This window comes from Heptranchias perlo, chromosome 22 (assembly GCF_035084215.1).
Source record: "Heptranchias perlo isolate sHepPer1 chromosome 22, sHepPer1.hap1, whole genome shotgun sequence".
Lineage (NCBI taxonomy): Eukaryota > Metazoa > Chordata > Chondrichthyes > Hexanchiformes > Hexanchidae > Heptranchias > Heptranchias perlo.
This window is the reverse complement of record NC_090346.1, coordinates 36517226-36544535: the sequence shown is the minus strand read 5'-3', so window position 1 is coordinate 36544535 and position 27310 is coordinate 36517226. Positions and strand designations below refer to the sequence as shown.

Sequence of the window (27310 nt, the reverse complement as noted above, 5' to 3'; positions counted from 1 at the left end):
AAGTGGAGTCACTTCACTTCCTTGTGTAGTGTTTAGGCCATCAGTTTTCAAGGTGAGGTCTGAGAGATCATCAGAATCTCTGCCTATCTGAGGCTGGTCATATTAAGCACCATGACGGTAGTGTCTCGAGAATTTTGTCTTTTTATGTATTGGCTGGCTTACTAGCACATTATATATGTTGCTATATATTAATAAAATTCATTTTTGCAGAAGGGAAATCCGGAAGTACAATTTTAACGCAAGGACATCTTTTATTATTTTTGTCACGATAGCATCAGCTAACCAAAAGAGAAATTGTACAGTTAGGGAAGAGGGTCCCCAGGTGTGTGTCAGTATTTGCAAGAGATCTCCCATACAGAAAAGTTTGAAAATAGCCTCTAATGGGTTTATGATGCAGTTCTCATCATGTTCAGCATGAACTGGATATTTTGGGATAGGATGATACATCAATTAACAGCTACCAGGTTAATGGAAATACTCATGTAAAGGAAGTGTTTCCTCTAGCACTGCCACAACAGGATCCATACACTGAAAAGTCCTGTTTGATGATGCTGCGTTGCATTCCCAAGGCAGGTGTACACCGCCTGCACGTTTCAGTCTCAAAATCAGCACAAACTGTTACATGACTTTTTACCCAGACATAGCTCTCACTGTTTCTCTCACAGGGCATGATTTTGACCCTGAGCCGGGAAGGGGGCGGGGGATCAAATTGCGGATGGGAAACCCGGAAGTACGGGTTTCCCGGACGTCCAAACGATTTTAACGTAAGGACATCTTTTATTATTTGTCAGTTTGCTGTCCGACTGGCCAGCCTGATTGACAGGCTGGTCTCAGTCAGACGGGTCGTGTTTAGGTAAGTCTTTGATTGTATGGGTGCACTGATGGGCATGGGGGCACTGGTGGGCATGGGGGGGGGGGGGAAGTCAGTCATGGGGGGGGGGGGGGTGGTGGTGGGATGTTGAGATTGGGGGTCATCGCAGGGGTCCGCAATCGATTGGGGGGGGAGTCGGAGATTGGGATGAGGGGGTCCACAATCATTTGGGGTGGGGGTTGTTGCAGGTAGGCTTGTTGGGCCTGGGGGGAATCGCTCCTGCTTGTCTGGGCCCACAGGCTGTGCCACAAAGGCATTTACCTGCAGTTTTGAGCCTTCTCACCTCCTCTCGCGAGGCGTGAAGGAGAAGGCCCAGGAATCCCAGCCCCCAGGGTTTGAAATTGTAAAACCTGCAAAAATGGAGGCCCGCAGCATCCTAGAAAGGTATTAGTGACCAATCCGCCTCCCTTGTCCTGCCCCAGTGAAAACAGGAAATGGGCAGGTTAGAGGTGGGTCTGAAATAGTTCCAATTTTGAATGCCCCCCCGCCCCCAACCCATCCATTTTTCAATGTTAAAATCGTGCCCATAGTCTCTCTCACTCTCTCATACATATAGCCCCATGATGACTAGTTTTCATGATTTCCTACTTGTACCTGCAAATTCTTGTAAAAACAGGAATTTTGACAATTATGGAAAAACTACATGGAAGTTGGATTGTGTGCAATGATGCACTATTAGAAATTTTTGTAGATAATAAATGCTCACATCTGTAGTTTGAAGGTCCAATTTGAGTGGGGTCTAAAAAGTCCAAAATGACGTTTCGGAACTGGGAATTGGTTTCTCAGCTGAAGATAGCTCTCACGATTAATTAATTTCAAACTCTGATAACAACCTTGCCCAGCTTACTGCTGCACTCAATAAGCCAAAATATTATAAATCTGTTGAGAAGCTCTATTTGAAGGATATTTCTTCTACATTTGTACAGTTTAATTTACACACAACTTCTAACAGGAAAAATAGTGCATAAAATTGCCCAAGAATCCCACTAAAAAAGCTTCAAGTCATAGGAACATAGGGAAATAGGAATTGCTAGACGGACAAAGACCAAGGTCTGTTGAATTCGCCTTCTACCATACCAGTAGTCTCATGATACAAATGAAATTATTTAAAGTGTGCACTGAAGATAATTTCTGCAGTTTCAAATCAAGACTTTTTGGAAGTCCATGTAGAAAACGCTGAAACATCAGATGAAAAAATACAGTCATGAAGGGTCAAATTTTCACAAGTTTTACACTGCTTTTGTATTGTAAGATATGTTCACCATTTTGTATCTATTTTGTCTAATGTTTCATCATTGTTTGCATGATCCAAATTTAGTGTCTGCAATTTCTTTTTTAAAAAAATGAATTTGAAGCCAATTAGAGGAAGACATCTGGAAACTTAAAATGAGTCTTTCACTTAATGATAGATGAATGGCACCATAACAAAATATCCTACTCTTCATCCAAACAAATACTTGTAGCAGAGATTGGGGTACAAAAAGATTTTAAAATCTGGCTGAAGTAAAACAGTGCAGTACTTATGCTGCAACATAGTGCAAATGAAAGTAGACATTGAAACATAAATATTTACAGCATCTTACATTACTGTTCTAATGCTAACAGATTTTTTTTTCTTTTTAGCTAGATAATTGATTATTCATCATCTACTCAAGAGCATTTCACAGAATTAGGCATTAGCAGATGAAAAGGGAACATTTTGCAGTCCCAATTCCCTGGAGGAGATGCCTGAGAGAGCTGGGCCATTCACTTGCAAATAGAGTTGCTTGGGACTTTGGGAGGCTTGAGGTATCTGCATTTATTCAAACTGATATTTCTATTACTTGAGATAGACATTAGTGTAAATAGCTGATTTTGTCTTGCACTGCTTGAACAAACATTGCAGTTCAAAGTTACCAGAACGCAGCAGGACAAAGACTGCTCCAGTTGGTGTCCATTTTTGGTGGGTCAGCAAAAAAAGCTTGCATCACCTGGCTAAAAATCACACCGAAACATCTTAAATTTGATGTAATATTACACAACTCTTCAAAGATAATGGACATCACAGTATTGGGTGTTCTTTTTCTCCCTACCTTCCTTTAGTAAACCTCCATGACATGCACCTTTATCCACCTGAAGGGTAGGTCAAGCAACTTACATTCTTCTGTAACCATTCTTTAGAAGATTCCACAAGAGCCATCAGGGTGATTTGCTTGTAGACTTTCTTAACCTCCACCTGACTGAGATTATGAACTTACTTTGCAGCACACAGTATTGCTACAGTTCATAGGATTGGTGTACCAAGTGCCTAGTATCCCACGTTTCAATTGGGTTTTGTTTCTTTGCCATGGTACCAGATGGCCTAAAGTTGCTATAAATTCAAATATCATCTCAGGATTTTTTTTTTAAAGTCTTTATTTGGAACAAACACACATCAACAACAACTCGCCTTTATATAGCACCTTTATCATATTAAAAAACTGTCCCAATGCGCTTAAAACAGGCTAGGGTTGGTAATTCCCACTCTACTATACAAAGCAGTCTCTGGCAAGTCAGTTTGAAAGAATTCACATTATTCAGGATCCCTAAACAATTACTGTCAGTCTAATAAGATACAGGTTTGTTGACCAAATTGACCAAAAATAAATTCTATTTCATTCTGAATTTTTCTCAACTTTACTAATTACTCTTCCTAATAATATTTAATTAGTAGTAATTTACACAGGAAAATGCTGAAAATTTCTTTTGTAGAAAGTTGAAGTCTCATCATCTGTAGTGTCTTTAAACAGTTTTAAAAAAAAGCTGAGAGGAACTGGTTGGCATAGTGATTTAGCACGCTGCCCTTTCACCTCTGGGACTCGGATTAAATTCAGGCCAAAACAATAAAATGACCTCTCTTTGCAGGCTGTTTAAAGAAAAATATTCAAACATATTTACAGAATAACAGCAGAAAAAGATGGTTATGTGAATCACAATTTAAAAAAAAAAATTGTATATTGTTCAAAAAGCTGAGACTTCCTCTTGAAAGTTCAAGGCCACAATATCAAAGATAGAAATAACAATTAATACTTGAGGGAATACTTTCTTTAAAAAAAAACAGTGCTCTGAATTGGAGGCACCTGTAATTGGCTTCAATCAAGCCACTAAGAATTAATCTTTCTACAATTTAGGACATTAGCTGCCTGCAGGAAGTAGCCTGAAAATTACTATTCCCATAAGCTGCTGTGGAATACATTAAAGGTGCTGTGAACATGCATGAGTAGTATTCAGCCATTGCTTAAAATACACATTGCTACATTGCTGCGCACACACACACAAATGTTGCATAAATTGAATTGGAAAGAAATGATTCATAAACATTTGAAGATTAGCTATACCAGATTTCAGGTATTATAGCATCTCCCCAAACATAATGGCAGAGGTGCCACAGAACCTGTTACCACCTTTACTCTCTAACAAGTGACAGATTGCAATAGCTTAATCTGGGCAGTAGAGAACCTTCCTCTGAATACAGATAGCCAGTCAGATTTCTATTTGACTGCATATCAGATGGCCAGGCTTTTACTCCCTACTGTGAGGTTAAGAGTACAGCACTTAAGTGGATTTATTAATTTCTAAACAATTTTATCCTTAAAACTTTGCACCAACTACTGTATACATAAAGAATTTATGTGAACAATTCTCAAGTAAACTCTGAAGCAAATCTTCAAGTACATTCTAAAACATAACGTTAAACACACTTGTATCTTAGCCAGCTAAACTAACAAACCAAGACAGTTAATTAATATAGTTGGCTCACGCAAAGTAGCTACGTTAAGTTTGCAAACATCTTTGTATGATCACATGGCAGCAGCAGCTGTCAAAAGATCAACAATCTGCTAGGTACGCATTTCTCACACCATGACCGCATGCGAGTTGGTACTTGTGGTGAGGACTCCCTACTGGAACAATATACTGGCGGAATGGTTTACACACTTGATGTCAACCTGCTTTTCTCTTCCATCAGGTTCCTGGGACACCGGAGCCTGCTCCACTTTGCCAGTTTTTCATGCTTCCCTTTGTACCTGTCTATTCCCCATCCTTTTAGCTATTCGCACACACTATGTCTCGTTTTTGTATTCTGTTTCTTTCATTTCTCTCATTTGCTTATAACACTTCTGCCATTTGATCATCTCCTGTTTTCCCATTTAAGCACTATTCAGCTCATTCTATTTCTCTTCTTGTATGTGTGTTTCCCCCTCCCCTTGTCCTGTTCCATTTTAAATGCTGTTCTTCCGTAATATCTTCCTGTTCTGACGAGTTTGCACGCTCGAAGCATTAACTTGTTTGTTCTCTCCACAGATGCTGCCTGACCTACTGACTGTTTCTAGCATTTTCTGTTTTTGTTTCAGATTTCCAGCATCTGCTGTAATGACTCATCATTGAACTACAGAAAATGTGCCTGCATGGTTCCACGGTTACCTGTATTTAGTTGTAGAACATGGGCTCCAAATCTTTTTGTTTTTCTAAAAAACATATTGGTTTGATTGAGAATCTCAAAATTTGGTTGGTTTTTCCTTAAGGCGACAATTAAATTTAGGCATAAAGCCCAGAATACATTAAGGATGATTAATGAACTGTAACATCAAGGTCGGACCAATGTTTTGGGCAAAGGTTAAAGTCTAAAGCATAATTTGAAAGTTTACAATCAAAACCCATTAATTATCAGTAGGAAACACATCTCTAGATTAGGGAATTTAAAACTGGAGACACTTTACACAGAGACCACTTTATCTTCTCACCATGCATATTTTGACTGCTTTCCTTCAGAGAACCTACAGAACCTTGTGATTTGTGCAAAACTGATTCCACCTAAGCACTGGGAAAGCCATTACGGTTTAGTACAAACTATGTTAGAGTCCCATTTGGTTAAACATTTGACTAAAAATCTTACTAGTAATGCTCCAGACTAGAGTTCTGTAAGTTTAGCAAGTCAGGGAAGGCCAACATGCATTTAATGTACATCTGCAGCTGATCTGGAGTGGACCATTACTAGTATTGTTAAATATACTAATGGCCGGTTTTTGACATTTAGACCAACCAGAGAGTTAGAAATTATTTCCAGGGCACACAACCTTCTTATAAAAGTACAAAGCCCACCTTTTTGACCAAGCTTTTGATCACCCTTTCTAACATCCTCTTTGGCTCGGCTTCTATTTTTGCCCGATTGCATCTCTGTGAAGCGCCTCGGGACGTTTTTCTATATTAAAGGCGTTCTATAAATGTACGTTGTTGTTGTTGACACCTTGTTTCATTTATCCTGATTTTCTTCCAGATACCACCAACGTCACTGATTGCTGTCCATTCCTACCACTAAGGAAAACCCCAGTCCAGTAAATGGAAGTTAGCAGAGTGAGATTGAACCAGAGCCCCAGCACTCTGATACCCAATGTTGATGCTCCAAGAAGCAGTGCCACAGCATGACCTCAGAGCTGGAAATATAACCTAACTCTATGACTACCTCCTGAATTATCTTCTATTAAAGCAGTGGCTCTCTGTTAACGGAAACAAAAAACTATTATTTATTAAGCGATGCTGTAATAGAGAGCAGGAAGTTCATATGACACAAAGGAAGAGCTATCTCATGCAAGAGTCTTATGTTTTGAATTTCTTATTCTTGAATGACTAATAATATCTATCAGCTAAGAAACTGTCGCAATTATAGCAAGATTTCCTGTCATCTACAGAAAGTGTGGACAACAGGAACTTCTTGTCCTCAGCAAGACCATAATTTCTTAACAAGTTACAATACTGGCAATAGTGGATTTATTTGAACCTCATGCAATTTACAAGACCACTATAATTAGTCAGTCAAAAAAAGGCAAACACAAAATTTAGTGGTTCTTCTGCACACACATTTAAATCTAGAATTCAAATTCAGTTAAATTTTTGAGTTCATTAGGGTGTGGAGTGTTAGAGAATAGAAGGCCCGGGGGAGGGGGGGGTGGGGTGAGATTTTAACTGCCCCTGCCTGGCGGAAACTGGGCAGCGGGTCAATTAAAATGTAGCAGGAGACTTGCACGCTGGCCTCCCGCCCAGATCCAGCTAACTGCAATTTTAAATTGCAGGCACCAAGGATAGCCTCCCGAAGCCGGCAAGATGATGTTATCGGGGCCCAACTACAACCTTAAACCCAGGCCTGCACAGGGGAGCAGTGATGGCTTCCCCACCAGGCCAAACCTGTGGGGAAGTGGATCCAGGGCCAGAAGAGACCCAGCAAGGTAAGTCATTTTTAATTTTTTGTAATTTTATAAGCTAAGCACACCATCATTATTGATCTGCTTTTCTCTCCGACTCTTAAATCTTGGTGGTGTCCTGCTTAACTATCATTATGACCTTCCTTCAGGTGTTGATACTGTTACAGATATCCCAGAAAGTGAATCATTGTATTTGCAAACTGCTTCACAAGAATAAATCATCGAACTTGGAGAAATGTGGCTGGCATTGTCTCCTGCATCTTGATACGATCCAAATTTACCACCAATAGCATTTGATGTCACATACAGTGACTTATGCAGGTTGTCTCATTGAGGAAATAGATTTGAATGAGAACTGATTCGATGTCTTAAATTGTTCCTGGTCTTAAAATAAGGTTTTATGCAGGAATTGCAGCCACATCACTTTAAGCAGTAATTGTAGTCAGTCATCATTAGGATTCTATCTAAAGACTATCATATTAGGTCAGGGTCTTTGTGTTACATACAGAATAGTATGTAGCAACGTTTCAAAATGCTTATGGAAAACTCTCAATGCAGCGTGTGCAACGTCAGGATTTGCAGCTGGTTCAACAGGATTTAATTCGGACGGTGTGCACAAGTTGGCTTTTAGGGTACACCAATCTTTCAGGTGTCCTGTTTGGTTTAAATTTATTTAGGTGGTGTTCATGTATCTCCGCTGTGGTTATGAAAAGGTGTTATTTTTCTAGGTGAGCTGTTTAGTGCAGTGAGCTGTATAGTGATACTACTGATGCTCCAGAACACTTTGGGGCAGTCAGGCTGAGGGGTTGGCTCCTCCAATTCTTGCCTCTTACGCGTTCCCAATTTTAATCACTCCACCGTTGGCGGCTGTGCCTTCAGCTGCCTAGGCCCTAGGCTCTGGAATTCCCTCCTTAAACCTCTCCGCCTTTAAGATGCTCCTTAAACCCACCTCATCTGTCCTAATACCCCCTTATGTGGCTCAGTGTGAAATTTTGTTTGATAACACTCCTGTGAAGCGCCTTGGGATGTTTTAGTATGTTAAAATCGCTATATAAATGCAAGTTGCGCTATATAAATGCAAATTGTATGAACTGTCTGGGCAGTTATATGTCATAGATACACGTACATAAATATACAGACAATGTCCAAACAGAAAGGGCCCTCAGACATCAGAATCAAAAAGCTTCCATATGTTTGAGAATAGGAATCGGTATCTCAGAAGTGAAAGGCCAACGTTCCAATTTGCAGTTCAGACAATCTGATACAACGGTCCACTTTTCAGTGAATAACAACATTTTTCTCAATAGCCATTTGCTCTCATCAATTGACAAGGCTTACTTTGTTGTCAGTACCTTTGGCACGTGCACTGTCAGACTAGACATGTCCCACTGATGTTTAACAGAACAGCTACAATAATCTTATCACACTGTATCTTTCGAAAAGCACATGTTGCATTTTGAAACTGCAAAACACATTTTACAGAACAATTAAAGCATTAAGGAAAAGCTATATGACCTCAGTTAAGGCTGCCATATCATTGGAAAGGACAATGCCAATCTTCTGCCAAAAGCAGACATCTCTAATTTTATTTTCTTAGGTCCAGTTATCACCTGGCGCTCTAAGCCCGATTGACCTCAATACTGCACTTGGTCTCGACCATGTTCAAAGCCAGGGGAGTTAAAATAAAAGTTGTACTGCTCATGACAATTGCTGCTATGAACAGAAGCACAGAAAAATAATTTAGACAAAATTAAAAAGAAAGTAACAATGGAAAAGCAAACAATATACAGAGCAAAATATATTCCGAGTATTTTCTTTTTTGGGGGAAAGGGGATGGTTATTTTAGGAAAAGAAGTACTCCTTGTATTCATGTTGATGACTATGAACAGCCTCTACTAAACGTTTCAGAACATTTATTGATCTCTGCAGCCAATTTCTTTCCAAGTAGAGGATCCAGGTGTTATCGGGTGAGGAATTCTTTAAATACTTACAGATAGAGAACACAACTGTGAAATTCAATGTTTGCAAACTGTATTGGCATGTATAAGGGCCCATTTGCAAGTTCCATGTTATCCAGTTTGTCCACATTGTTATATTTCTACGGCATTCAATATAGCAATGGATCAGCAACAAGCCCTGTACAATCGTGTACAGCCTAATTAAGGCAATTTACTTAAAGGGGAAGGAAAATCTAGTGGTAATACTCTGTTCAAAGTACTCCTCCATTTTTATGTAGGATAAATAAAAGACACTTTCTCTGACATTTTTTGTAGAAGTGTCAGTTTTCTTACTTGGAACCTCCAGTTGGGTCTCTCTCCCAACAGGCCACACTGGAGGTATTGTTGATATATAAATGCAAGTATTTTTGTCTAACGCCTTTCACAACCTCAGGATTACCAAAGTGCTCCACAACCAATGAATTACTTTTTAAAAGTGTAATCACTGTTTTTATGTGGGCAAATGCAGTAGCCAATTTGCACATAGCATGGTCCCATAAACAGCAAAGAGATGATTGAGGGATAAATATTGGCCAGGACACTAGGAAATCTCCCCTGCTCTTCCTCAAATAGTGCCACGGGAGTTTTTACATCCACCTGAACAGACAGATGCTGCCTTGGTTTAACAATTCATCTCTGGCAACACAGTACTCCTTCAGTACCACACTAAAGTGCCAGCCTATATTATATGCTCAAGTCCTGGAATGGAACTTGAACTCACAAGGGCACGAATACTACCAACAAGCCAAGCTGACACTGACAGGAAGCATACATGTTCGTCACAGTGCAGTTCCATCAGAAACATCAGGGGCTATGACTTTGGACTAGTCCAAGATCCTCTTTGGAGCCACTTGACCCTAGGAAATCACACTTTATTTCCAGCTGATAGTGAGGTTTCCCAGGGCCCGAGACTCTCATACCAGTACAAAGTCACAATCTCCACAGGAGTGAGGCATTAACACCCCGATCAATGTTAGCAGGGAGGGAGGTATCTACATGGAAAAAAAATTGATGTCTTTGAAGTTTGTATTAAGACAAATATCCTGTGTCTATTACTTTATAAAATGGAGTACTTTGAACAAAAACTCAGCTACAAATAAAAACTTAACATGTTGATTCTGCACATTTATTGTTTCTAGACATGAAGCTGTCTGTCACGGAGTTATTTTACATTTGAATTGGTCTGAAACTCACATTTAGACATTTAAGGATATGATTTGTAGTAATATTATTGTGTTATCATTCTCTCAAAAAGTGGGAATGGTCAGTGCTAAAGTCAGCTCTTTACATCCTTTTTAAAACGTTCTATAATACAGCACCTATGAATGTTTTGCAAATTATCTATCACCACACCTCAGATATTCAAAAGTTAAGAAAATTATGTTTATCAAAAATATATCTAATTGTCATCAGTTTACTCTCATTCTAGAGAGTAGTGTTCAACATTTACAACTTGCATTTCGAGAGCGTTCATTACATAAAAAGGAGAAGTCTTAGAGCACTTTACACCACAACAGATAGTGAGTGGACCCTAGGCAGGTTGAGGGAGGAAAAAAAGTAAGAGTCAGAATGGGGTTAAAAGCACAGAGAAAGTGGAGGGTCTTTAAAGAGGTTTTGAATGCGGTGAAGGATGTAGCGGGATGGAGATGCTGAGACTTATGCAATATTTACTAGATATATGAAGCTGGAAACCAAGCTAGCGAGTTTTGGGGTATAAGGTTCAGTTTAATATCTGGTATTCACAAGACGGTCTGATACTGACAATATTTTTTGTAGCTTTATTTCATGTACAATATAGTACTTTACTTACTTAAGTCTTACTTGCAAGCCAGACTTGTACTGAGAATACCTTTCTAAGGCAGATAAAAGATCAAGCCCAATACCAAGCAAAAGTAAATCTTTACATCTATCTAAACAAAAATAACCACGTGGAACCAATTAGAAAAAAACATGCCTTCCAGACTGGTAATTACAGCTTTGCACATGGGTATGCACAGTATTCTTTCCAAATTTCCACAATGTCAGCACTAATTTGAAATAAATAATGCTGAGATCACACATGTATCATACAGTATACCGAAATCAAACTACAAGAAACAATTTGCAATATGAATTATAAAATTCACGTTAAACTGAATTTCCTTGGTACCCCAGTCTTTCAAAACAGGTTTCAACCTGCATCTAAAAGAATGAGATTCTGTAAAAGTAGTAAATGAAATATCAAGAAAGAAGACAAACTGATCAAAACCAGCAATGTTCCTTAATGAACTGTTTCTTTAAGTTACAACTTTAATCTTCATTTTTTTTTAGAATTTTGGGTGAGATGTAAAATATTAGGTTCTTATCCCAACCCATGAAATAATCAGGAGAAACCTGTATAAGCAATCTAGGATCAGATATTTAAACTTTTACTCTTTATTTTAATATAGCCTTCAAAATTATTTCTTTTCAATTTTTTCTTCCATTCTACTTTATCAGCATGCTTCCTGTTCAAGATTTTGTTTGATAACACTCCTGTGAATCGTCTTGGGACGTTTTACTACGTTAAAGGCGTTATATAAATGCAAGTTGTTGTTAATTACACTGCTCAGCAACAGAATATTTTTCTTCTCTGCTCTTAATGGCAGCAGTAAGTACAGGAGTGCTTTCCTTATACTATTCTAACAGAATACCTAATCGTAACCTCATAAAATCACATTCTACAGCATTGTCACTGTTTTATTTCCCTCAGTCAGCTTGGCTCAGTTGGTAGCGCTCTTGCCTCGGAGTCAGACGGTCGTGGCCTCATGCCCCACTGCAGACTCGAGTACATAATCTAGGCCAACACCTCAATGCAGTATCGAGAGGGTGCTGCATTGTTGGAGGTGCCTTTTTTCCGATAAGATATTAAACCAAGACTGTGCTTGCTCAGATGGATGTAAAAGATCCCATGGCACTATTCAAAGGAGTTCTCCTGTTGTTCTGGCAAAGATTCCACCCTCATCCAGCACCACCAAAAACTAAATCATTCATTTCCTGTTTGTGGGACCTTGCTTTGCACAAATTGGCTGTGGTATCTACGTAAGAACAGTGACTGCACGTCAAAAGTAATCCATTGGTTGTAAAATTCTTTCGGACGTCCATAGGACATGGTAAGGCACTACAAAAATGCAAGTTATTTTTACTAACGGTGACTTGGAGCAAAAGGAGCAATTGTTGCCTTCTATATTGTGTTTTCAAGTGGATTGGTAATCAGGAGTGTGAACAAGCCAAACTCATTCAATTTGCTTTGCTTCTGTTCCAGTAATGATAGGAATATCTTCCATTTTTAATTTGACTCTGTGTTTACATAAAATCATCCCTTTTGCCTAGTGCATGCAAGAAATAAGTATATTTTCAGACTACCGAGGTGACCAGTCACTGATTCAGAGGTTTGATTCAAAAAGAGACTACAAAAAAAACCCACAAGATTCAATACTTATCTACTGGACAATAAGCTACTAAAACTAGCAAGACCAACCATGAAAAACAGCCAAGGTCAGTACGAATTTTTAACCCCTAGTTAATATCTACTTTTTGTCTATCTTATTTCCGATTGGTAAATGTTGTACAGCTACAATTCTGCCCATCATTCTTTAACCTTGGGATTGGTCTGGGGAGGGGAGGTAGGCTTAGAACTGTTATTGTGGTATCCATATTTAAACTTGCACTGGGCACAACTGTTTTCCACCAGCAAACAGCATGTGTGGCAAGGAAAAATAGGACTACCAAACATTCATTAACTTTGGTTAAAATGCAACATGCTACTAAATTGATGAGTTGATATCACTTCGTTCAGACAAACAGGGCATGTACGTGATTTTGCCAATCTCTATTTTCCAAAGTCACATCGAAGGCATATGGTGATTAAGTTGAAAAAAAGGATCAGGTGAATTTACAAAAAAATTCCCCTCTATTTTATGCATCACTTTTGAATTGCTGCAGGACACGTTACCATAGCAATCTACAGTGCAGCAGTAATATCCTGATTGCATATGTGCAAAAAAATTCTCCAACTGATACACAAATGTCAACAGCAAAGGCTTGATGCAATTTACAAATAGCATTAACAGATGGAATTCATAATAAATGAGCCACACAGTATGTGAATGGTTTAGATTAGGGAAAGAAAACTTGATTCAATTTCAATACTGAAACATTGTTTGATTTAGAGAAAATATTTTGGTTGAGTTATGTATTTTACAGATCTGGTCTTTCAGTTTCTCTTCATGAGGTACTTGTATCCATAAATAATCCTGAACATATTATGGAAACAGAGAAGTGAGGAGAGATGTAGATCAAAGTGATGAGTAATTATAGTTGTCACGGCAACAAACAGATGGGAAAATAATGGTGCTAGTATCAAGAAAAAAAGACAAGCTCTGCTCGGGTCCAATGATGTTCTTAGCCTTCCTTTTATGCTTGTACTTTGAGTCTTAAGACTGAGCAGCTAATACAACTAAAAAGGTGTTTTCTTTATCCGCTAGCCCCCTTCCATTACTATGGAAGTCATTTTTCTTTAGTGAAGAATTCAAATCATTTTTAAAAAGGAACTATCCTGAAAACATCAGCCTTGTGTTAATAAAATTGTTTAATTTATATATAGGCTATAAGGAGAAAGAATACTGGGTTAATTTTTTTGACGTATCAAGTTCAGAGAAAATAGACCAAAAATGCAAGAAGCAGGTTTGCCATCTTAAAACTGAACCAGAACAGGGAGCTGTGCGACATTTCCACTGCTCCTTTTATCCAACCCGGTTTGTTATTCTGGAGGCAAATTGTACAGGTACAGACAGACACAACAGAATCACTAACCAATTCAAAGTCTGCATAATTTTAACAATTTTATTTAAAAATATAGCTTTGTAAGTACTTACAAGAACTGATGGAAGGCTTTGTTAAATAAAGCAAACAGCATATTTAGACCATATTTCTGCAGGACACCCCACCCCCGTTAATTCCAAGTTTTGTAGTGCATATTTCCGCAGCATAACAACCCCAACTCTCACCTCAAACATCTAATATATATTATACAAGCAAAATTAATATATTAAAAACAGTATGTCTCTGTGCACAGACATTGCACTTTATTACACTGCAAAACAATTTTAAGGGTGTATTTACACTGCAGCTACCACTATTTACATTGTTGGCTCCTGCCTGGCTGGAATTTTAACTGTCCTGTTTCGGAGAGAGGTCTGCGTAGGCCTGGATACTTGCAGTGGCAGAGCAAATCCCAGCAATGCCAAAGCAGATCTGCTAATATTTATTATTTAAAGTTGCATTTAAGTTTCTAGCGGATAAAGAAATGCTCACCAGTGAATATCAGAAGTCATATGCAAATGAGATACTAAAGAATGATCCTCTACTTGTCCCTCACCTTATTAAACAGGAACTACTATGATAGATGCAAATAGTCAATTTACATAGAATTTACAGCACAGAAACAGGCCATTTCGGCCCAACTGGTCTGTGCCGGTGTTTAGGCTCTTCACGAGCCTAGTTTGAAATGGAATTATGTCAGAGCCTAGGAACGACAGCCCTGATGGTGTTTGTTCGTTCTTCTGCAGACCGCAATCACGATCCATCCCTCAACTCCTCGTCTTCTCCAGGCATCCTTCTCCCTGTGGAAGAAATGTTAAATTAATTTATGATTAACTTAGCATTTTTTCCAAAACTGGGAAAAACCTGTCCTCCACTCTGCCTCTCACCACTGGCACAACCCAGATCACAAAACCACCACATCAAGAGTCACAGTTACTAATGCAATGTGTCACCTGATTAAACAATTGTTATGTATCCCTACAACTTAGCATAATGGCCCAGAATTTGCTGTAACAATAACAGCAAGTTCACGGCGCACGCCATTATTAGTGCGCAAAAAGCACAGCAATTTGTGGCGAGGAAGAGATATGCCATGAGTTCCAATTCTCCACAAGTTGCACCTGGCAAAAGCGGGAGCTTGCCAATCCGGGAGATTGCATCAATCTCCCCAAGAGTGTCAAGAAATTACTGGATTTGCGCCGTAAATACGAAGTAAACTCGCTGCAAAAAGTTAGGGCTGCTATTTCACGGTGTAAGGACTGTGTTAATGGGGTGATTTATAGTCCTGCAATGCCACTCGACCTTGGAAGTCCAAAAAGGGAACAATTGAAACTGTGAAGTCTCACTCCTGCAGGGAGTAAATTGTCCCTAGAGGTTTTAAAAAAATTTTTGATTTTTGTTTCTTACATTTCCTTTCCATTTCTTTTTTCTCTCTCTCTTAATCCAATCTCTTTATTTCTCTATCTTTATCTAATTTGACTCTAATTCAACCTATTTCCTTCTCTGTCGTTTCTCTGTTTCTTTCTGTATCCTTAAATTTAATTGGTTAAAGAGATAGATTATTGGTTCTGTTATCAATTCGCACTTCCAGCAATTTGTGGTGCAAAAATAATTGGAGCTGAAGGTAGAGGAAAAAAAATCCAACTCACAGCGCACTTCACGAGATGCCCCGCTCCAGCAAACTTTGGGCCATTAAGAACTTTTGTTTTCCAGTGCTGCTTTTAGTCTGCACCTTTGCACTATGGTTTCAGCATGCTGATGCCTGTAAGGCAGCTGCCACCATCTACACTTGTGAACTTACTGACACCTTGTGCATACAACTGTTGCTCTTCTTGATGTACAGTGGTTGAATCATTACATCTCAAATGTTTCATGCTTCACAAAGGGACAATAACATCTAATTTCTTTCAATTCTTCAAAGGTGTCATTTATTCAAGTCTCTTCCACAAACTATCAACAGCTACCAACTTTTATTTTTCATGGCCCATCCTTAATCTTTCTTCACCTCGTGACATTCTTGGCCTCACTATATCTTTTGATCTCACATTGAAGTTTCACATCTCAACAACTTGCATTTATATAGCGCCATTAATGTAGTGAATGGTCCCAAGAAGCTTCATAGGAGGATTTTCAGACATTTGACACTGAGCCACATAAGGAGATACTAGGGCAGGTGACCAAAAGCTTGGTAAAAGAGGTAGGTTTTAAGGAGTGTCTTAAAGGAACAGAGAGTGGTAGAGAAGCGGAGAGGTTTAGGGAGGGAATCTTCCAAAGACCTCCAAGAAGCTGCTTCTTCTTTTGCACCTAACACTTTTCCCTCTCAATAACTCTTAACTGTCAACAACGTCCAAGTTTAAAACTTAAATATTGCTCGCACATCTGGAGAGCCTCTTCTAACACTTTCCTTCCAATTCTAATACAAACAAAACCTCATTGATTGATAGGCAATCCTGGTCTTTGTTGTAACTATTCTTGTCTCACTCTATTTTAAGAATATTACTATGGTCACCGCTCCTCTAATCTTTGCTCTCTTTTTCTTCCCAAGCTGCAAATATGCGGTCCTATATGCTCTTCCCCGCCCTCCATCCTCACTGACTACTGAAATTGAGACTCACTGAGCTGTTCCCTACCCTGATTGGGACCTCAAAACTATGGAACCCCTTAACTCTCAATATTCCTTTCCTCCTACAAGCTGCAGGCTTTTAAAATCCATATTTGGTTACATCTAATTTGCATACAAAACAATTCCTACATTTCAGAGTAATTGTATGAAATGTTTTGAAATCTTTTAATGTGACCACGTGCAAAAAAAAATGCAATTGTTTCTAATTAATATTTCTTCATTTATCTTGGACTTCTATTGTCTTTTTTTCAGCCTTGATTGCGTCATACACAGTGGGCCTTGGCCCTTCACCTAGGTTTCTCAATAATAAAAAAAAATCTGCATGAGTGAAATCACCTTTAACAGGTAGCCTCAGTTCACTTTGCTCTGTACCATTGCCAGTGTAACGGCCCACATTTTAACTTTTTTAAAGAAAGTTTTCAGCTACTTCAGATTGTAAAGAATTAACTTTCCCCTTGGCAGTTCTCAGTCAGAAGCTGACCTGAGTATCTTCAGCCTTGCACCACACACGTCCAATCAATCACAATCATCTTCCCGGGAAACTGCACAAAAAGTCACTGCTTCTTATTACTTCAATGTTGGTCACTCTGACCTTCCAGATATCATCCAACATTCTCCAGGCACGCTCGGGGATACATGAAGGAAACTACCCTGGAAAAGGGAGAGGTTTCTAAAATGTTTTCCTAAAATTAAAGTAGCCCTTTACTTTTAACACTTTGCACTATTCCATGCTTTAACAAATAATGTTAAATACCCTAACGTATCATTATTTTCTGACTGAAACTATCCCTAGCAATGTCAATAAATGTTTGGCAAGTCCGATAGTTTACTACAAACTGAGTGTTCAAAGCCAGTATAATTGAAAATTGATCAATAGGGAACCAAAGGTCCAATTTACCCCTTTTTAATTAACATTAAAGAACTAGCTGACTCAAAACTGTACATGACTTAGAAGCTTAACATAAACAGGAATTCTCAAATATGTAGAGCTCAAAATTACAATCTACATAAATGGATTCTTTAATTTGGATTTTCTCCCATCTGGTAAAATTAAACACAGGAACATAACCTGCACACAATTTTTATCCACTTCTTTGCTTTTTTCCCCCAAAGACAATAGCACCAAATAAATTCAACTGAACACAGGGATAAATAGGATCTATGTAGAACTACAGGAGTGAATGGCAGGAACCTCCAGATTAAAATATATGTGTACAGGTATTACCCAGCAATGTATGGAACAGATCCTGTTCAGTATTCTCCATCATCTGCAAGGAATTAGAACAGAGGGCTGCATATATTCTCTTTGCATAACATGCTAGATTTATTTTCAAGCAAATCATTACATTCACTCACAAAAGATGGTGCTTAAACAGCTCCAGCAAGTCTCATACACATGGGCGTTTTTATCATTTTAACTAGCTTATTCCTTCAAGCGAGAGCTGGACCTGTTTCTGGCTGGGGCAGAGATCACCTCATACAAAAGGTAGGTACAGCATAGAATTATCAGGGCCAGAGTGATCTCCTGGACTAGTTTTGGTAACCTGGGGCGAGGGGGGGGGGGGAAACGGAGAGGATTTTCCCAGATTCCCCCCACCCCCACAATTGGCCTGGGTTTTTAAATCTGGTTTTTCACCTCTCCCAGGAAATCATATGGTTTTGGGTAGGATGGGGCGAGAATATAATGTGATACACAAGGTATCACCATTGTATGGGACAGGCCGGATGGACCAGAGGGTCTTTTCCTGTCCGTCGTTGTTCTCAATTCCAAGATTCCCATTTGTATGGCTTCTTGTAAACAATTATTTGTTGTTGATGGTCACGCAGAAGCCATTTAACTACAGTTACCGCACAGCACGTGGAACATCGTCTGCTCAACACCTGCTGATAAGAACTAATCACGTTAAAGAAACTGGAAAGAATGTGTAGAGGTTTAATGAAGTTACATTAGTCTACATAAACAGCATTTTTTTTTAGTAACATGGACAGCTTTTTAACTGATTTGAACCAATACATGTGCTGCCACTAATAAAGTGAATCCAGAGCTCTGGCACGAGCCAGCCTTACTTTATAAAGAGAAAGGCAACAGTCCAACTTCAACAGACAAATTCTTCAATTATCATGCTTTCTTTGATCTCTTTTTTTCTTTTTCTGCACTTGTAAAGCTAATTGACTCTTCCCACATGTTGCCTTGGCAGGGGATGAGGGAAGTGCAGAAAAAGAAACAAAATTTTATGTTGCACATCCAAAGATACACAACTTGTTCAAACTCAGGGAACAGAGTGTTTGTCTCATTATACGAAGGGTGGAACAAAAGTGTTTTGCATTCAAATTCAATGTGGAGGGTATTTGGAGAAAAGCAACCACAATAAATCCAGGATTTGCAGCTCTAAAGTTAAAAGCAGAAGCTCACAGAATTAAACTTGTTACCACGGTGGGGGTGGGGGGGGGGGCGGGGAGGGAGGATGAGGGGGGGGATGAAATGACAGGTTTTCGAAATACTGCAAAAATGGACAAATATCAGGTTAAGAATGGGGGGGGGGTGGAGGTTAATTAAATGCTAGTCCATTTGTTGTGATACAAAGCCACACACACTCGGAAAATCCCATCCGGTCCCTGGTTTGTTCTGAGCAAACTGATCAGAGCTAAGGCAGGAGTTAGAGATGCTAGAATTGGCTTCAGTGCTCCTGGGCAAGGGAGGGGAAAAATAGCCAGGGTTCCAGCTCCTGATTTTAGGCCAGTGACATTTATTGGAAAATATACGTACATGGACGGAAAGTGGGGCAGGATTAGGTTTAATTGTGATGCCCCGTTTCCCAAACAATCAAATTACCTACCAATATTCACACATAAAGAATGGCCATGAAACAATACTGCAGCATGAACAGCGGGGCATACTACCAACTGCTGCTAAATACGAGATGGGTGCATGCCTTGAACACTCCTTCCGGGTGAGACAGCGATTTACTTGTACTTCTTCCAATCTAGTATACTGTATTTACTGCTCACGATGTGATCGCCTCTACATCGGGGAAACCAAATGCAGATTGGGTGATCGCTGAGCTGAACACCTCCGTTATGTCCACAAGTGCAACTTGAATTCTCTGTCCCAATCCCACTCTGTCCTCGGCCTCCTACACTGTTCCAGTGAAGCTCAATGCAAGCTTGAGAAACAGTACCTCATCTTTCTATGAGGCACTTTATGGCTCTCTGGCTTTAACAATGACTTTACCAACTTCAGACCTTAATCATAGCTCCCATTTTCCCTAGGACAGCAGGTGCTGGTAATTTGGCATGGGTATACCAGCGCTTCTGGGAATGGGGGAGGTTGTGGGTTGGTGTTGGGATTAGGAAGCCCTATTAGTACACAGCTGGCAGGGTGGTCTGCACTCCTGGTGACAATCTGCCTTTTCCTTCCCAAACAAACACTCACAGATTAGGAGCCTTCTCCACTTTGGCAGATTTTCCATGCTTCCCTTCTCCTCTGCTATTGTGCTGTAACTATTTACATATCCTCTGGGTCTTGAAACATTAATCCTACCCTCCTCTCTCCACAGATGCTGCCGGACCTGCTGAGTGTTTCCAGCATTTTCTTTGATTTCCAACATTTGCGGTATTTTGCTTTTTGAATGTAACTTTCAGGGCTTATATGCCGTTGACATGTTAGACAGGAGGAGATTGGTTTAGTGAGCTGTGCAACGGGGCAAAATTTCACACAAGGCTTTGCCTGTGGCAAATGTGGTAGACAATAGTGAATAATACAAGTTCACTATAATCCTTCTGGTTTCTCCATGAAATATTACTTTTATATTACACCTAAAAATATATTCACTCAATTTGAAAGAACAGCTGATTCTAGTTGAACCACAAGGTAATATCTGCCAACATGAATAGTACTAGCCACATTTGAGTCACCACAACCTGTATGAATTTCTGGTTCTCTATTTTTTAATGTTTCTGTCTACCAACATGATAGCTGGGGTACACTAAGTGAAAACTTTAGTTCTATAAACTAAAAAAGAGGATCTTTATTTCACTGTAATGAACCATCTTTGTACAGTACAAACACTGTAAAACATCCTCTTTCTCGGTACTACAATTTTCCTTACTTGCATATAGACCACTTGATGGTGGCAGACACTGCAAGACTGAATATAACATAAGTTAATGTGCAAACAGTGAAACACAAGGCAGTTAAACTGTGCAAAGAGGAAGCATGATTTCACAGATCATGTAATATCAAAATACTGACCCACCAAGCTACAGCTATTTTAATGTTACTAAAAATGATCAGTTTTAAGATTCCAGCTTAAGAACTACTACTACAAATAAATATGAAGTGAGACTTTCCAAAAAAAATTAAAAATCTTGATTATTACAGAAATTCCTTTTAACAGGAATTTGTTTTTCCATTGTTTTAATGGATCCAAAATTTGTACACATGTGGTGAACTGTTCTTTCAATCTTGCTTTTAGGAACAGTAACTGGTGTCAACCTTAGCTTAGTGTTGACATTCTCACCTCTAAATCAGAAGGAGGGGTTCAAGCCCCACTCCACAGACTTGAACATATAATTTCAGCTGACTCTTCAGTGCAGTACTGAGGGAGTGCCTTGGAGGAAGAAGGTAAATGGTAAATGATTGTGCTATAATTAGAACCTGTCAGAGGTGCTTCTTTCAGATGAGACATTAAACGGAGGCCTTGTCTGCCCTCTCAGGTAAAAGATTCCATGGCACTATTCGAAGAAGAGATGAGGAATTCTCCCGGTGTCCTATCTGTCTAGGTGATTTTATATTCTCCTGTTAGTGTGTAAGTGCCACCTCTCAAGTTTTAAATATTGCTGCATTCTGTGTCCCCTACAAAGGAAGGAGGAAGAATTTGCATTTATATAGCATCTTTCACAACCTCAGGTTGTCCCGAAGCACTTCACAGCCAATTAATTACTTTTGAAGTGTAGTCACTGTTGTAATGTAAGGAAACTTGGCAGCCAAATTGTGCACAGCAAGCACATAACCTGGCACTGAACATAAAAGCAAGAATTTTTTCTAATTTTGTACAACACATTGACATTACTGGATTGAACACTAACTAAAATATTTAATTTATTTTTTGAATACGTAGCCACAATATCTGTTAAACATGTTAGTTTGAGTCATGGAAATGCAGATATGGTAAACAGCAATATTATGATCAACATTTGCAATACCTGCCTTTCCTAATTTAATTAGATTAACATGTTGAATTAGGCACCAATGTGGACACAGTAACAGCAAACATTCGTATTAATATCAAAGTTTCCAATGTCTCCACTCCCAGGATCTCCAATAAAACACTTTTTCTGCTGCAATCTGCCTTTCGGCTGATTCTCAATTACTGTTAAAATGAGCATCTGCAGTATCATTGCAGTGGGGTTACAAGAAATAAAATATGGGAAATTGCAAGACTGTGCTATAATTAGAACCTATCATTTACCTATTTACCTTCTTCCTCCAAACGTGTGTGCCAACTTTCTCCTGTTACAGTTCCTGAGAATGACAACTCATACTGGCATATGGTTCCACATGTGGCGGCAGTACTGCAGTACCTTGCCAAGTAGTGATCCTTCGTACGAGAGCCTGGACAGTGAAAATTGAAAGGCTATTCAACTAATCCAATCCTGTCCTTAATCTACTTTTACACATCTTATTTATCATTATTGTGGTATTAAAAACAGAATTTGCCATTTTTCAATTTTAAATGCATTTACAATTGACAGAATTAAAGTTGGTTTGGACTTGACAAAGGTAGGATTTATCCTTTGGTCACTAACGCAGAATCCTTTTTGTCCCACGGCTGTGCACTCTGAATTGAAGGTACAACTCATCAGCAGATTAATGCTGCATTCACCTTATTGCGCTGCCACCAATGCCCACCCCAATTTCAGTAGCAGGTAAATGAGGCAGCACTACAACCTGCTGAGTCCACCTAAAGAGATGCTGATTTTCACTAAAACCCTTGAAATATAAAGATTTCAATTGGAGGCAGATGGGGAACCTGCCAGTGTAAGCCAACAGTCTCAGTACATACATTCTCCAGCCATGTGCAATTATTTTTCCACCTTATGGCATTAGGTCCCTGATGTGATGTACACACCGTTTTGTACAGTAATTCTTCCACAATACTCTAGACTGCAGTGAAACCTGATAAGTTTCACCATTGGAAGAAGATAAAATTGCCATCTATCTTAACAGCTTATCTCTCATTGTACCAATGTGGTTGGAGATCATTTTTAAAATGCTTGTACCCTCAAAAATTGATACTGACATGCAATTGCCACTACCAAATCACAGGTGCATATACAAAATTATCAATAGCTGCTGGCATAGTTGCAGGTGAATTCCCATTGATCCAAAGTGAACACAACCCCACAGCACATATTTCTAATTTTTTATCTACAGATTTGAGAATCTGCCTAAGGAGGATCCAGACTTTCGTAATGTCCACTTGATCAGGAGTGTGTGTCTATGTGTTATTAGAACCGTTAGGAATTACAGGATCAATAATAAAAGATAAGATTTTATTGGGAAATATTGTCATGTTAATATAGAAAAATGGTTAATTTATTCTATGGTGCGTCAGCCATGGCTCAGTGGTAGCACTCTCGCCTCCGAGTCAAAAGGTCATGGGTTCATGTCCCACTTCAGAGACTTGAGCACATAATCCAGGCTGACACTCCAGTGCAGTACTGAGGGAGCGCTGCACTCTCTGAGGCACTGTTTTTCCAATGAGGCATTAAACCAAGGCGCCGACTGCCCTCTCGGACAGAGGTAAAAGATCCCACTGCACGATTTCGAAGAAGTGCAGGGGAGTTCTCCCTGGTGTCCTGGCCAATATATATCCCTCTACTAACATCACTAAAAAACAGATTATCTGATCATTATCATATTACTGTTTGTGGGACTTTGCCATGCGCAAATTGGCTGCCGCATTTCCTACATTACAACAGTGACTACAATTCAAAAGTACTCCATTGGCTGTAAAGCGTTTTGGGACGTCCTAAGGTCGTGAAAGGAGCTATATAAATGCAAGTCTTTCTTTTATTGTTTCCTTCAGTATAAACCTAATCACATTCATAATAAAATCCTCACTATGTCTTGCTACTCACACAGCATCATAAAAGTGCCTAACATTACTGACAAATGCTAAAAACTTGGTAAGGACAAACAATCACAAGCCTAAACTGTATCAAAGGTTGTCTATAGATGTATTAGCTTGTATTTTATATGAATCTCTGTGATTGCTACTTCCCTTCCTCCCCCCACAAAAAGTACACAACAATCCTGTCTGGCAAGTTATTCAACATTTTCAGCAATTTGAAATGTTGAAGTAATTTGTGAAAATTCCATATAAGCAATCAGTGCCATATATTAAGAATAATGGGTTGCAGCCAGATATAATTACTGTTTTACCAGTTGTTGGAAATCAGAAACTTTAAAAAATATCAATTACTTACAGAATTTACATAGTTCAATTACATCAACTAAACAATAATGTAAAAACATTAATGTATGCATCCAAGTTGCGACTAAACTATGATGATACGATATAACCTACAGAATGAGTGCTTTCCATATTAATTGGAAGGAATTTCTATATTACTTGGTTTCTTTTCTAAAGATTTATTTTTACAATGGTAAACTTGAATATTAAATTTTGGAAGGCATTATAGTACTTCTAAATACAAGGTGTCTTCACTATTCAATTAAACAAAAGGCAGATACAGTTACAAAGACAGTCTTACATCTGATGGAAACAAAACTACCTCAAGTTACCAGCCCAGTGCATTGGATACATAAATAAGTATGAGTTTGAAATCCTGTGGAGTTCTTTTAACACCTCCCATCTACACCATTTCAGAAATCAAATTAAATCTTTGAGTCCACACTAATGATAGACAATGCATCAACTACTGGCTTGATTGTGTGCAAGTTCTACATAAAAGACTCCTTTCTTGGCAGTCTCAAGTACATACAAAACTTTAAAATATCAAAATTATGCCTGAACTCAATAATCCTGGCCCCTACCAATCTCAGGACTTGAAAGATAATAGATAACAGAAATGTCATTTGGTCCCACAGAAAGTCACTGTGCTCTTTAGAAGACAGGTTTCAGCATGCATGATGAGAGGGATGCCAAAGCCAGATTCCTGGACCAAGTCCCTGAAAACTTGGCTTTGGTCCAATGCAAGTAGGCATCAAGCATATTGCCACTGACATCCACTTTTTATTTAATAAAAACTTCTCCATTTGGACCCATATAGCAGTACATTGTAAAATCTCCTCCACTGCTGGCTACTTAGAAAATCACTTAGAACAGGAATCAATTTTTATAGTTTTTCTGCAGTTTCGGCAAGGAAATGTTTTTCCATAAAAATGTTAAGTAAAAATAACAACTATCTGTATAGCAACTTTGACACATATACATATTTTTTTTAAAAATCACAAGCCACTTCGCAGATAGGCATAAGGAAAATAAATTAATTCAAATTAGAGATAAGGATGAAACCTTGATTTTCTTAATAAATTTAAAACATTTTTGTATCAAGGACCAAAATCCCTCTTCTAGAAACAAACAAAATATGTTGGAGCAAGTAACTTAACTTTATTGCTTCCCAAGGTATATATTGTACATTGTCTGATTTTGTCACAAATGACATCCCACAAGTAATTAAGATTAGCAATTGCGATCTGAGCTGATAAAATTGTGGTTGCTTATCTATGCATCTATTTCAGTAACATGCAAACCAGCAAAATTCAATTGAGAATGTTGATCCTACATTACAACAGTGACTACACTTCAAAAGTACTTCATTGGCGATAAAGTGCTGAGGTTGTGAAAGCACTATATAAATATCTTCCCTTTTTGATCATTTTCCAGTTCTTATTGCAGGAACAGTCATGTTTTTCAAACATTTCATTTAATTAATTGGTGTGATTCTGCTATGAGTGCTCTTCACACAGTTTTAAGATTGTAAATAACCAGAAATTTAAATTATATCCAATCCTAAGAGGCATAGTAGATGTGTATTAGTTACCAACCCCTCAAATACAGGATGATATACTAATTACTGGCTTACTGGAGTACCTTCACTACTGTGAAAGGCACATAACTTACAAGCACCATTTGCTGTAGCTATGATGCTGTCACAGGAGTGGAAGAATGCCAGTGAGTCCTCATCAGCACTGTGACATTTTGTTTATTCCAGGGGCTCTAGAACATGTCTTATGGATTAGAATTGTCTTTTTGACATGGTCCTCAGTAGATTGTGCTGTATACATTGCAAAGTTTAGTGGTAACCACAGGTTTACATAAAATAGACAATTGCTGGCCCATCTATAACCAACAACATGGCAATCAAGAAAAGCCATAAGATAACAGCGATAATATTGGAAAATGTCAACTTCACATGTTGTTGAATGAAATCTTTATGTCCTGGACATAGTTCAACTAATGAAATATACCAGACCATAAAATTGTGAAAAATAAAAGGGATGGGTACTTCTCACTGCAGCAATATTCTGTTTTAACATCTGAACAAAAAAGTTATTCTCCATCCCCTGACATTGCATGGGGGCAGTGTCAGGGGATGAAAGCACTATATAAATGTCTTCCCTTTTTGATCATTTACTGGTTTGCAACATGACTCATTTAACTATAAACAAACACCATGATCCAGTCTAAGTTAGTTTACTGTGTTATCAGGTTTGTAGCATAAATATTGGTAAAACATTCTTCAAAACTGGGTTCACCCAGCAAACATAGATGCACTCCAACATGAAATGAGATTTCTTCTGCAACTCCATACAGTGATATCTATATTACACACATGTGTTATATAAATAGTAGCCAATTTCTAATTCTAATAATTGACGAAGTCCAACCAAATAAATTGATGAATTTTCATAATTGAATTGCACCATCTTCGTTATATTTCAACTGACAGGAATCTGCATTGTGTTTGCTAGAAGATAACAGGCACATGCCTCTGCACATTGCTGAATCTGAGCCAATGCCATCAGTCAGAATTCACGGTGGCTGGATGCTGAAGTGTTCGAGCAAAGTTCACTGGAGGAGGTGGGGGGGGGGGGGGGGGAAGAGAAGAAGCTGAAAAATCCCGTTACCAACACCGCGGCATCGCAGCTGGCACCAGGGACAGGAGCTGAAGTTGGGGAGAGGCGAATAATCTCAATGTGGAGCCTCAGGTCCCGGGAATGGCCCAGACCGCAGACCTAACCGTTACCCCCTCGGTATGAACTCAACCAACACCGGAGCCCCTTCAATGACATCGCATTATTCCTCCCACCGCCGGGGCTATCCTGTCACCATGGAAACGTTTACTGAACCACACACACACGCGCATCCAGCCAGCCAGCACCGCGAACCCCGGGGCACACCGAACGAACAGCGGAGTGAAACCGGCGTCAACTCACCTGGCCGCTGAGGTGCAGCTTCCCCAATCCGCATCCAGAGGCGCAGCTGTCAGCTGGCGCCCACTCCCACAAACCCCCGCGCTCACTATGCAAATGATCCCCCGCCGGCTGACGCAAGCGCGTAAGTGCCGTCACGCCTCCCCCCGCCGCGCGCGCGCGCGCGCGTGCTCGCCAATTGTTTCGCTGTGAGCGCGCGCGCGCGCGCGTTTGGGACGGTGGCGAGCGAGTGCGGTGGGTGCAATGTTGCAGGAGCGGTGAGTGCACTGCGGAATGTCCCTTCCAACCAAGCTGTTA

The 27310-nt window shown here is 39.3% G+C and overlaps 1 protein-coding gene across 2 annotated transcripts in view; it reads right to left on the bottom strand.

The window, feature by feature from the left end:
* mrtfba (myocardin related transcription factor Ba) overlaps positions 1-27100 on the bottom strand; it is a 199398-nt gene extending 172298 nt beyond the window's left edge. For both annotated transcript variants that reach the window (XM_068003261.1, XM_068003263.1), the window contains exon 1: positions 27017-27100. The gene's annotated coding sequence lies outside the window, so the exon portion shown is untranslated. The remainder of the gene's footprint in view (positions 1-27016) is intronic.
* Positions 27101-27310: the final 210 nt, after the last annotated feature.